The following is an 11,558-nucleotide window of genomic DNA, read 5'->3' as shown; positions in this document are numbered from 1 at the left end:
CTTCTTTTTGGTTGCAGTAGTTTTTCGTTAACTTGGGGTGGATGTGAAAGCACCAGGAGAATCCACTGGGCTCCCGACGGTCCTCCCTGTCCCTTCCGTGCAGCCGCAGCGCCTGGGCAAGGAGCCTCAGACATCCTATGCCAGTCCCTGGTCGGCTCAGGTGCAGGCCGGGCTCCTGGCCAGGCAGCCGCCCCGGCTTCCAGTTCAGTGGCGTCAGTTTTGAGCCTCCTGGTGGGCCACCCTCCCAGGGGCAGGAGACCTCCAAGCCAGCAGAGGCTGAAGTTGCAAGGATGGAAAGAAAAAGTTCTGTGAGCGGGTCACTTGATGTAATGAGAGGCGCTGCCCCCATTTCCCCACTTGACTGCAGGCCTGTGTGGGGAGCAGAAGGCCGTGGGCTGGTCGCTGACTCAGCATGCACGGCCTCCTGTGAGTCGCAATCCCATCACGCTTAGGTTTCCACTCTCTGTGCCCTCCACACGACCCCCGAGACCCTAACCCACCCTGCCACTTCTCTCCGATCTGCTTTGCTGGCTCCTTCTCATCTCACCAGCCTCCGGTTATTGACTCGCCCAGTCCTTAATCTGTAGTTCTGTTTCCTTTCATAGCTGTACTCCCTCCCCGGCTGATCTCAGACAGTCTCGGGGCTTAAAGACCTTCTATGCAGCGATGATCCCCAAGTTCAGGTCTGCAGGCTTCACTTCTCTTCCTGCAGCCCGAACCCATATAGGTCTCAATAGCTCCACTTGTGCATCCAAGAGGCATCTCAGCGTGAACGTGTCCAAGCTGAACCCATCATCTCCTCTGGACACATGCACAGCCCCCTCCCCCCACCGTGTGCTCACACGCAGTCCTGCCCTTTCCTTGGCTTCCCTTCTCAGTTCCTGGTAGCCACACCCGTACGGCTGCTGGTCTGCTCTGCGGTTTAGGGGTGGCCCTTGCTCGTTTTCTTTCTCTTACATTCCACCTCCAAGCCCGCAGCACATGCTGTGATCTCCACCTTCGTCGTAATTCCAGAATCTGGCTGGTTCCTGGTGTTCTGCCAGCCCCCCTACCCCAGGACCTCACTGTCTTCTGTTTGAGTCATTTAGTACAGCAGCCCTCTAGCGGGGCTCCCACTTCTGCCTTGATAGCTAGAGTTTGTCCTCGACACAGTAGCCAGGGTGACTTAAAATGTATCTTCTCAGTACTTAACAACACCCAGCATGAGCTGGAGTCATTTGTGCATTTCTGTCTCCTTGTATTAAAATGTAAGCTCCGTGGGAATCGGGGCTTGATGGTTTGTTCACTGCTGTCTTCTCAGCATCTACAGTATTTCCTGGCAGACTGTAGGTTTTTCATAGTTATTTGTCGAAGACATAAACGAATAAACGCAATATTTTACTAAGTCCTCACAATAACCCTCTGTTTGAGGACATTAAAACGCAGAGCGATTAAGTGGCTTGACCATGTCCCCAAGCTACCGAGTGGCCGACTCAGGGTCCGAATTCTCCCTGCAGCCCAAAGTGGCACCGCACTGCTCTGCTGCCTCTGCCACGTCTGTGCCCACTCCCCGGCTGCTCTGCCTGGAGAAAGTGTTTTTCTCGGGTCGGAAATCAGGTAGATCTCCACTTACGGATCTGCATTATTCACAGGCAGGATACACTTCCCAAGCCTTTGCTCCGAGACTCCGGTGGATGGGATCCATCTTGCCCCTGAACTTCGTGGTCTTTTCCCCACCAGACTCTTCTGGTCTCCGAGTGGGCCCTGCTCACTAAGGCAAAGTGCAGAGGAGAGCGCCGGGGCTGTTGCGTGGGCGGGGGGCGGGGAGGCACTCCTCAGTCCACACCTATGGCCACGCAGGGACCACATCATGGTCAAGCTGCCCAGATCCCGAGGAAGTCAGCTACATGTCCCCCGGGACTCAGGATGGGGGTTCCTAGATTGGCCTGCCTGGAAAAGAGGCTTAGCCGAAGTAGTTTGATTCATGGGGAAAGTAAATGCTTCGCAGCCAAAGACAGATGTGTGCGAGTGATTCTCTCCTTGAGGATTTCAGCTTTTAAACAGAGGCACAGTTGGTCAGTGTTGGTTTCAGGTTTATAAGGATTCTCTTTTCCGAAGACGGAATTTGTGTGAGCACATTCCTGTATAGAACACACCTTCTCTGGGGAGGGCTCTGCAAGGGTCTTGAAACTTCTCGTGGGATCTGGGGAGGCGCACCATTCTCTCTCCAGGTGTCTGCAAGCAGGGCCCTCATGGGGAAAAAGCACTCAGAGTAATTTAAACTATTAGCATCGGGAGACTCAGCAGAATGTGGAATTAGATAAGAGAAGTACAGGGACACACAGGAGGGGTTTTTTTTTTCTTTTTCTTTCCAGTTTCTGATAAGGGGCTCCCAAATGGAGGAAATTTCCATTTTGACAATATTCTCAATTTAATTTTCGGGCCGACACAAACTTGACTCGATTTTATTTTAAGAAGCCCAAAAGAACAATCTGTTTTTTAAACATCTGAGCCTGTAGAGGTAGTCCAAAGCCAAGTCTCCTGGCGTTCTCGCATCTTCATGTAATAGGAAATTGGCAATATTAATACTAATGTTTTTTGCTGTTAAGCTTAAATTGGTTATTATCCAACTCTAAGGTTGAGGGGAAGGCTTTTCTAAGAAAAAAATAAAAGTGCAGGGAGAACAGTAACATTTCAAAGCATTTCTGAAGAACTGGAATCTTGAAAGAAGAAACTAATTAATACAAAGTCTTGTTAAAAGCAGGATTATTTTCAGAGAGCTAAGAACACATGGAATTTAAAGTGTTCTGAACAAAAGGCATTGTTAGGCGGTTTCTCCATCTTTCTGAAAGGGGCTGAAAACTAACCAAAAAAACCCAGCAGTGTGAGTCCGCGGGGTTGTAAGATAGCAAAAAAGTGTAAACCTCATTCTTCCATTCTAATTTTGGTGTTAGGATTTAAAGAGTCCTTAGGATAGGGCATTTCTTTTCTTTCTTTTTTTTTTATTGTTGTTCTATTACAGTTGCCTTACCTCCCCCCAGCCCCCCAGCCCATTGCTCTCTCCTGCCCGCCCCCACCCCCCGCCACAGTCAGTCCCCGCCCTGCTGTCCATGTCCACGGGTCCTTTATACACGTTCCTGGGCTGGACCCTGCCCCTTCTGCCCCTCTTACCCTCCTCCCCCCTCCCCTCTGGTCTCTTCCCATCTGTTCCTTATTTCTGTGCCTTTGCTTCCATTTTCCTTGTTTGTTTGGATCTGAGAGCATTACTCTGAGCGAAACAAGCCTGGTGGTGGTGAAAGACAAAAACCAGATGGTCTCACCTATGAGAGGAATGAACGAAACACACGAATGAGGAGAAGGCATTTCTTTGCGAACAGGTACGATGAGCAGATATTAATGCCCTTACCCACTGCGGTGTTTTGCTCTGGTCTCTAAAGTGCCTCTTTTATTGTTTAGTCCTGTGGAAATGAAACGTTCTGTGTAATCCGGTTGTGCCTTTGAGGGTGCCCCCATCCTTGGGGACCTGGCCGTGGAGTCTGGGGTGTGGAGGGGTTGTATCTGGATGAGGAAGTCACCAGAGGTGGAGCCCAGGACCACCCCCACTGGGCCCAGAACCGGTCAGAGCCCCCCACCCGCTGACCCTGCCCCGAGGCCGGACCACGGGGACCCCCACGGCCACGGTGTCAGAAGCCAGCAGTGGCTCCCTCCTGCCCCTCTGCAGTCCCTTGAGAGGTTCACTGAGACCCACCCAGGTGAGATAAGGAGGCCCCTTTCACTGACCCCCAATTTCTGTGTATTCCTCATTTTGCATACCCCAGATCCCAGCCAGTGTAGGGGGATGCCCTGGGCTTCTTTGCAAGCCAGCCTCTAAGGGGTACATCTTGGGTCCTGCGCCCTCACTTGGCCCAGCTGGCAGGCCCCACAGCCCTCTCTCTAGGCCACGGGCTCTGCGCAGCGCGGGGCATGGATGACTGCCAGCTCCAACGCCCACCCGGCAAGTTGTCTCGTCCGACCCACAGAGACACTCCTCGTTTGGGAGGGAAATCGAGACCAGGAGGGACGTGGCTGGTCAGAGGTCCTCGGGGAGCAAGACTTGTCTGACCCAGACCCCGCTGCCACCACCTGTGTCCCCACAAACCATGGTTTTGGAACAGGTGACTTGTGTTTGCTCTTTCACATTGGAATTGGGAGACATTGGCAACACACGTGACTTTGTTCGAAAGTGTTCATTTAAAAATGTATTTCCCACACTTTGTATATTCCATGTGCTCATTTCCACACCAAGCTTTCTCATATTTGATCCTTAAAGCAAGCCGGGCCTTCCGCCCTAGCGCTTTGCCTTCAGAACTCGTGGGACGCGCCTGCTGATCATGTCGGTCTCCACTTACATGTCCCTCTTCCAGAGGGCCTTCATGGACACCCCCACCCCGCAAGTGACAACCCGATTTTCGAGTCTGTGGCTCCATTGTCTGTGTCACCATTAGAGCGCGGGCTGCAGCAGGGCTGGGCCACTGCGGCGGGTCCCGTGCCTGCACTGGGACCCGAACAAAGCGTGAACACGATGCGTGTGTACTGTGTGGATGTCTCGGCTCAGCTAATGAACGTGTGATTGTAATGAGCAATCCGCCAGCTTGTGTGGAGAAGAATATTCGATTTTCTACCCTGATGCTTATGAGCAGGTTTCCTTTTCATTAACCACGCAGCTCTAATGGTATGCGGCTTGCATTTATTGAGCGCCTACTGTGTGCCTGGCATGGGATTCTGATGTCGACCATTTGTGATCTCCAGGCAACAGCAGGAGAAAGACCTCTGCTGTTCACACCCACATGGTTTTCACACACACACACACACACACACACACACACACACACACACACACGGCACCGAGGTCCTTCCTGCTTCGTTCTCTGTGGGGTTGTCAAGATTTCTTTTGTCTTCCTGAGACTGAATGAATAAAGCTTTGCCTTCTTTCTTTATTATAACACGTGGAGAGCCTCCCCTCTCCTGGTCGCCTTGTGTGAAGGGCGGACCTTCTCGACCTCCAGCAGCGTTAGAGACGATGGTGCTACCACCCCCACTATCCGAAGGCCAGAACGGCGGTGACCTCCACCGTTCAGCAGCCGGAGCTCTGAGTAGGTGGTGGGAAGCAGCTCCTGGAGGGGCGAACTTGAACCTTTGCTTAGATGACAGGTGTGAGAGCCCAGAGTATCGAGACAATTGTGCGAAAGAAGTCAGTGTAACAGAAGCATGGTCCACGGATGTCAACTGTGAGTCCTTCACTCACAGAGGGAGACACAAGTCCCCCCGACGACGGGGCAGCCACCAGCAGCCTTGCTGCTGCCCCGCCCCCTGCCTACGCCACCTGCAGTGGGAGCAGCCTGTGTGACACCGCTGGGCACTGAAATGGTTGTGACGAGTATCAGGGCATCACAGAAGCGCAACTGCGTTCCCAGCCCCGCTCGTTACTGAGGCCGAAACAATGAGAATCGCACTGTAGAAAAAGTATAGTAAGAACCCAAACAGACAAGTAAGTTCTGTCACTGAGTTGAACTTGGGGAGTTTGAATCTCACCCGCCCTGTTTTCTTGTTGCCTTTGCGCCTCTATTGTAGCTCTTATCGAACTTGGCCTTGGATTACGGCCCCTTTCCCTTGTGTGTCTCTCCCTCTCTGGACTGAGAGTCCCTGGAGGCTGAGAAGATGTTTTATTTATTTCCTGGCCTTCGCTCTGTGTGTGTAATAGGCCTGAGATAAGCATTTGTGGATTTGCATAGACTTAAAGTTTGGTACTGGAAAATCCACTTCAATTAGAGTTCAAAGTCAAGGCCGAGGAGTTGAATTTGAATTCACAGTTGCTGGTGGGCATCATGAGATGCCAAATTAAGGTTCTTGAGTTGATTAATCGGGTGATCTCAGCTGCTTTAGAGTTGGAGAGGTTTGAGTGACAAGACTGCTCAGGAGCCACCCTGTTCCCGCTCATTACCCGAGCAGTGAGCGGCAGCCAGGGCGGCCTGGCCGGGAGGAGCCACTGCCACCAGGGAGGGGCCCAGGGTGGCCCCATCTGGGGCTGCTCCTCTGCCCGGGCGGCTGCCGAGGCCCCTGCCTCACAGAGAGCAGGGCTGGGGGCACCACACCTCTCACCTCGGCCGCTCCTGTCGTGGCTGCTTTGCCTCAGCTCTCCCAGATGCCGTCAGCTGGGAGGCAAGAGCCAGGTGTCTCCTCAGCCCCAGCACGCAGCTCTGGAGGGCGGTGGCGGGAGGGACCTCCTGTCCCCACACCACCCTGGGTGCTGTCCCTTCTCGCTGAACTCTGGATAGAACATTTGCTCCTCCGACCCCTGCTGCCTCAGTCACATCAGCGGGTCGTCTTTAACCTTGTTCTCTCCCATTTGTTTTTCGGTGAGCACTGTTGGCCTTGTCTGCCAGCCCAGTCAACTGTTTGCCCCTCTGTGTGTGGATGGGGCAAGGTTTTAGGGGTCATGCAGACAGGGTGCTGTCCTGCTCGGCCACGGAGTCAGCAGGAAGGGCTGGCCTGTGCCGCAGGGACGGCCCCAAACCTCCGTGGCTGAACCCCAGGAAGGTTAAGTTCCCTGTCGCGTGTAGTGTCCGTTGCAGGCTGGCTGTCAGTCACACTCAGAGAGCTGGGCTGAGCAGCAGCTCCCGCTGGTGCATTGTGGGCACTGCGGCGAGAGGAAGGGGGTGTGGCAGATCTCGAGTTTCCTCACCAGTCTTGGTCCTGGAGGCAGCAAGCAGCCCTTCCTCCGGAGCTTCATTGTCCAGAACAAGTTTCCGAAATCAGCTCCATGTCACTCTATCGAGTGCCTGGAAGGAGACCATGATGATCAACACGCAGTGGTCACAACTGAAAAGCCACTTGCTGGTCATGCAAATTTAGGTGGTCATGGAACGTGCGCTAGGCCTTGGACGAGGCTGTAACATAGAGACGACACCAGGACCCCTCTCTCTGGTCCTTCTGAGGATGGAACAGGTGCCGTCTGCCTGTTGGCTCTCTGCTGCTGCGCGGCGCACTTCACGGCACAGACAACAGGCGTTTGTTAGCTCCCAGTCTGCAGCTGGGTCTTCCAGGTGGGGCCCATCTGAACAGTTTCCCGCCCTTAGCTGGCCTCTGTGTGATTGGCTGCAGGTCATCCAGCTGACAGCTATCAGCTGAGGCACCTTTGTTCACTTTCAGGCGGTCCTCTCTCCTGTGGTGGGCTAGCCCAGCCTTCTCATGGTGCAGGCAGGCGACCCAGGGAAAGAGCCAAAGAACAGAAGGAGCCTAGAGGCCTGAGCTCAGAACTGGCACGCCAGCCCTTCTTCTGCGTCCTATCTGCCAAAGAAAGTTCACAAAGTCAGCCGAGTCGAGGGCCTAGAGACAGAGTCCACGCCATGATGGGTGGAGCGGCAGGCCACCCTACAGAGACTGTGGACACGGAGTCTGGGGGCCACACGCACACCCAGCCTTCCGAGGTCAGAGGGTTTGCTTCCCTCTGACATGCAAAATGCACTCCTCCCCTGGGAGGGCCCCAAGGGTCTTACCCACTCGCCGCACGACGGTCAAAATCCAGGATCTCGTAATCTGCGTGAAATCCAGAAGCAGCTCCTCTTGATCTGCAGGTGTAATGCACGAAGCAGACCGATGATCTGTTTCGCACCCACCTGCCACGTGTTGGTGCAACAGGAATAGCCGGGGAGGGAACAGAGCAGCGACGGACACTGGGATTTGAAACAGGAATTGTGGAGCCCTGCGGGGCGGAGATGTTGTGTGGGCTCCCCGCTCTGGGCGGAGGAGGTTCCTCGCTGAGACCACCGCTCTGCTCCCTGGAAATGATCCTCCGGCTCATTGTTTTCTGTGACTCGTGGCTCCCTCATCTGGACTCCCGGCTCCACCCTCTGAGACTTGCTTACTTGGCCATCACACTCCATGGCCACTTCCAAAGAAGCGATGGACGGTAGTGGCCTAGTAGTTTTCTCAGCCTGCTTCCTGGTCGTAGAACGTGAGGGAAGCAGGGGCCTTTTCGCAAACGGAACAGACTTGGTTCCTTTTAGCCCAGCCTGGCAGTACTTTTCTAAGTACAGCTCATGTTAAAAACATTGTGCGGTTTCTATATAGTTTATGACAGTCCACTTGATCGTCAAAAAGCTTCACTCACAATTATTCTGACGTGCACCTCTCATTCAAGATTCAATGCTGTACTCGAGATGAGACCTCTGTGGGATCGTGCCCTTACGCTGCCCAGTGTCCCTTTGTTCTTCCGGGCAGTTCTGCTGGGCATCGCATTTTCCTTTCAGATGACTTAACAAAAGACCTTCTAGCCATCGACTGATTTGATTTATGGTCCCAGGCTTCATTGCTTTTAACACCTTTCTTGTAGAGTGATGACATACACTACAGTGCAGGTATTTGAAATCAAAGTTCTGACGCATGCATATCCCTGTGACACCGTCCCCACTGGACGGATGCATCATATCCAGAATCTTTTTTGGAGCGTTTTCTATTTCATCTCTTCCACCCACTCTAACCACGCTCTCATCCTACACAAACGCTTTCTGCTACCGCCACTGTAGATTACTTGGTATCGAACAAATGAAATACGGTTGCGTTTCCGGGAATTTTATGCATAAATGGAATCATTCGGCTTGTTTGTTGATGTCCTCTGGCTCGGCACACTGACTTCGAGGTTGGCCTCAGTGCGCCAGTGACCGACGCTTTCTCTGTTTTTACTGCCGAGTAGTGTTTCATTTTGTGGATGTAGCAAAAGTCCTTCATCCATTCGTCTGTGGATAAACATTTTGGCTTTTTCCAGTGTTTGGCTATTACAAAGAAAGCTGCAATGGATGTTCAAGTATAAGTCTCTGGTGGCCACGGCTTCCATGTCTCCTGGTTACGTGGAGTGGCTGGGGCACAAGGTGGGTGTGCATGTCGCTTTTTAGAGACCGCCGAGCTGGTTTCCAGAGTGGTCGTCCTCTGGTGCGTTCCCACCAGCAACCTAAGACTTGCAGGCTTCGCACCCTCACTGACCCCTGGTGTGGCACCCCTTAACTTTACCCCTTTGGTAGGCATTTGGGGCTGTCTCGTTGTGGTTTTGGGGTGCATTTCCCCGATGACTGAAGATGCTGAGTGGCTTTTCCAGTGCTTAGCTGCCATCCACATGTCTTCTTCCATGACTTCTCTGGTCAAGGTGTTGCTCATTTTCAAGTTGAACTTTTTGTTCGAGAGTTTGTTTGGAAAATGCTTTGTGTATTATGGATATAAATCCTCTATGAAATACATGATTTCCAGATAGCTCCTCCCAGGCTGTGGCTTGTCTCTTTACTCCTTTCACAGAGATTTGGACAAGCCAAACCTCTTCCTTTTGATGAAGTCCTGTATATCAATTTGTTCTTTTAAGGGTCAACATTGTATTTGAGATCTTTGCCTACCCAAGGCCATGGAGATTTCCTGCTTTTTCTTCTGGAAATTTTGTAGCTTTAGGTTTGACCTTTAGGTCTGTGACCCATGGACCTAACAATGTTTGGCTTACATTGTTTGGTGTAGTGTAGGTACCGGCCAAAGTTTGTTCCTCCCTCCTCCCTTCCTTCCTCTTTTTCATACAGATATGAATTACTCTGCCAATATGCTGAAAGGACTATACTTTACCTGGTAAACGGCCCTTGCCCCCCTGTCAAATCTAAATTTGTGGCCGCAGCACTTCTGCGTCAGCAGCATGAGGACCTCTGCCTGTCCCCTCCTCCAGAGAGGCCATGAGGCCACCGCTGAAAACTGTCGAAAAGAACTTCCGCAGAGCTCCAGAAGGTAACTGAAGGCCTGCAACAGGGGGAGGGGTGTTTATTAGAGAGAAAGAGCTGAGTCTTGGTGAGAGTGAGGCTTTGCTGCCCCTTCACTTACTCTAGTCCCACCCCTCCTTCTATTTCTCTCCCATCCCTCCAGAGCAGGCCCGAAGCCGTGGCCCCAGTGACTGGGGGCCCAGGATGGGGGCCCAGGGGAGCACACAGGCCCTCAGCAGGGGTGTGGGGCACCGTGGGAGCTGTACGTGGGGCTGGGACGCAGGGGCCTATGCAAGTGTGGCGAGCAGGAGGCCCAAGGATGGGCAAGACCCAGGTCTTGTGCAACCAGACCGACCGGGCCAGGATGGGTCCCACTCGAGGGTACCGAGAAGCTGTGGTGACTGGCAGCTGAGAGAGCCCAGAAGCGCCTCCCAGCACTACTCGGAGCCTGTCTGTGGCCATGGGGAGGTGAGTGGGCAGCATGGAGTGTCGGGAGGTCCTTGGTTCTGAGAAGAATCCCACCTTCTCTGAGTCAGGCTGCTGAAAGCCGGAGCAGTGGGACCCCCTGAATTACTGCTAGACCCAGGGCTCCCCTCCTTTGGACTTGCCTCATCTCAGTTAAAGTGTGGGGTGGACACCTGAGAGAATACAGCACCGGGGCCCTCGGTGGTTCCCGAGGCCCTGAAGGAACCTGGCTGAGGGGAGGCAGGGGACCCAGGAGCCCGCAGCCACCCTGACGGGGGCCGTGAGGCATTGCTGCTCAGCGGGCAGGGCACACCCCAGCCCTTCCTGGGCCCCGGACTGTGGCGGGCAGTCCCCCGACCGGAGGATCGATGTTAGTGGCACACTGCACATTCCTGCCACGTCTCTGAGAATCCACAGGAAACACCGCCCCCTGCACACCTTCGTCTTCAGCAGAAACAGGTCAGGCTGCCGGGAAGCCTCCTGGGTGTGGGGGCCCCCGCGGGCCTCAATCCCCACGCTGGCGGGGCCCTGGTCAGCCCCACCTACTCACCAGGAGGAGCTGGGCCTGAGTGGTCCCCGCCCCCACAGCCCCAGGAGTGCGAATCTAGGAGCGGAGCCAGGGGAGTGTCAGCTGGGTCCAGCTCTGGTGGGTGACTGCGAGCTGCTGAAGAAGTGATTTTGGAAAAGAAATTTTTCTGGTACTCGTTAAATCTTATCAGCGAGGCTCCAATTATGCCACCTATATGCAGCTCTAATTATTAAAATATCCTGAATTGTGATGCTAATAGCAAATTTGATAAGTGAAAATGAATTTTTAATATCATAATTTGCCTTTTCCTTTTTATCTGATTCATTTTCTTCCCAGACGTCACTTTGTAAGAGCAAATGAAGTGTGGACACGTTCCTTGCCCTTTCTCCTTGTGACATGCTGAGTTAGGCTCCGGCACATCTGGGGGGGGTCCCTCAGGGCTGGTTAGAGGGCATGGCCGATGGCACGGCTGATGGCACTGCTCGTTGGTTTTGGTGACGACTGACCCAGCCCACTGGGGCGGCCTCATTGCCAGCTCCCGGAGGGAGGGCGTCCGTCCAGGGCTCAGCCGGAGCTGCAGGAGTCGCCCAGCAGGGGCCCCACGGTCCCCAGGCCCGGTTAGTCACTGGCTGCTGATGAAGTCACGTTGGCAGTGTCACCCAGCTCTGGTCTGTCTCAGGCCCTCGACTGTTCCCAGATGTTCTGGAAGTTCCCTGGGGGTGTGTCTGTCTGGCTCACAGACCAGTAAGTCTCCACAGCTCCCTGGGCCCAGAGGGGATGAACCTGCGTGCTGTCTGTGACAAAGGGGAGATGCTGCTTCT

Source organism: Artibeus jamaicensis, unplaced genomic scaffold, assembly GCF_021234435.1.
Source record: "Artibeus jamaicensis isolate MK-2021 breed Jamaican fruit bat unplaced genomic scaffold, CSHL_Jam_final contig_786, whole genome shotgun sequence".
In the NCBI taxonomy this organism is placed as follows: Eukaryota; Metazoa; Chordata; class Mammalia; order Chiroptera; family Phyllostomidae; genus Artibeus; species Artibeus jamaicensis.
Note: the sequence above shows the minus strand (reverse complement) of the source record.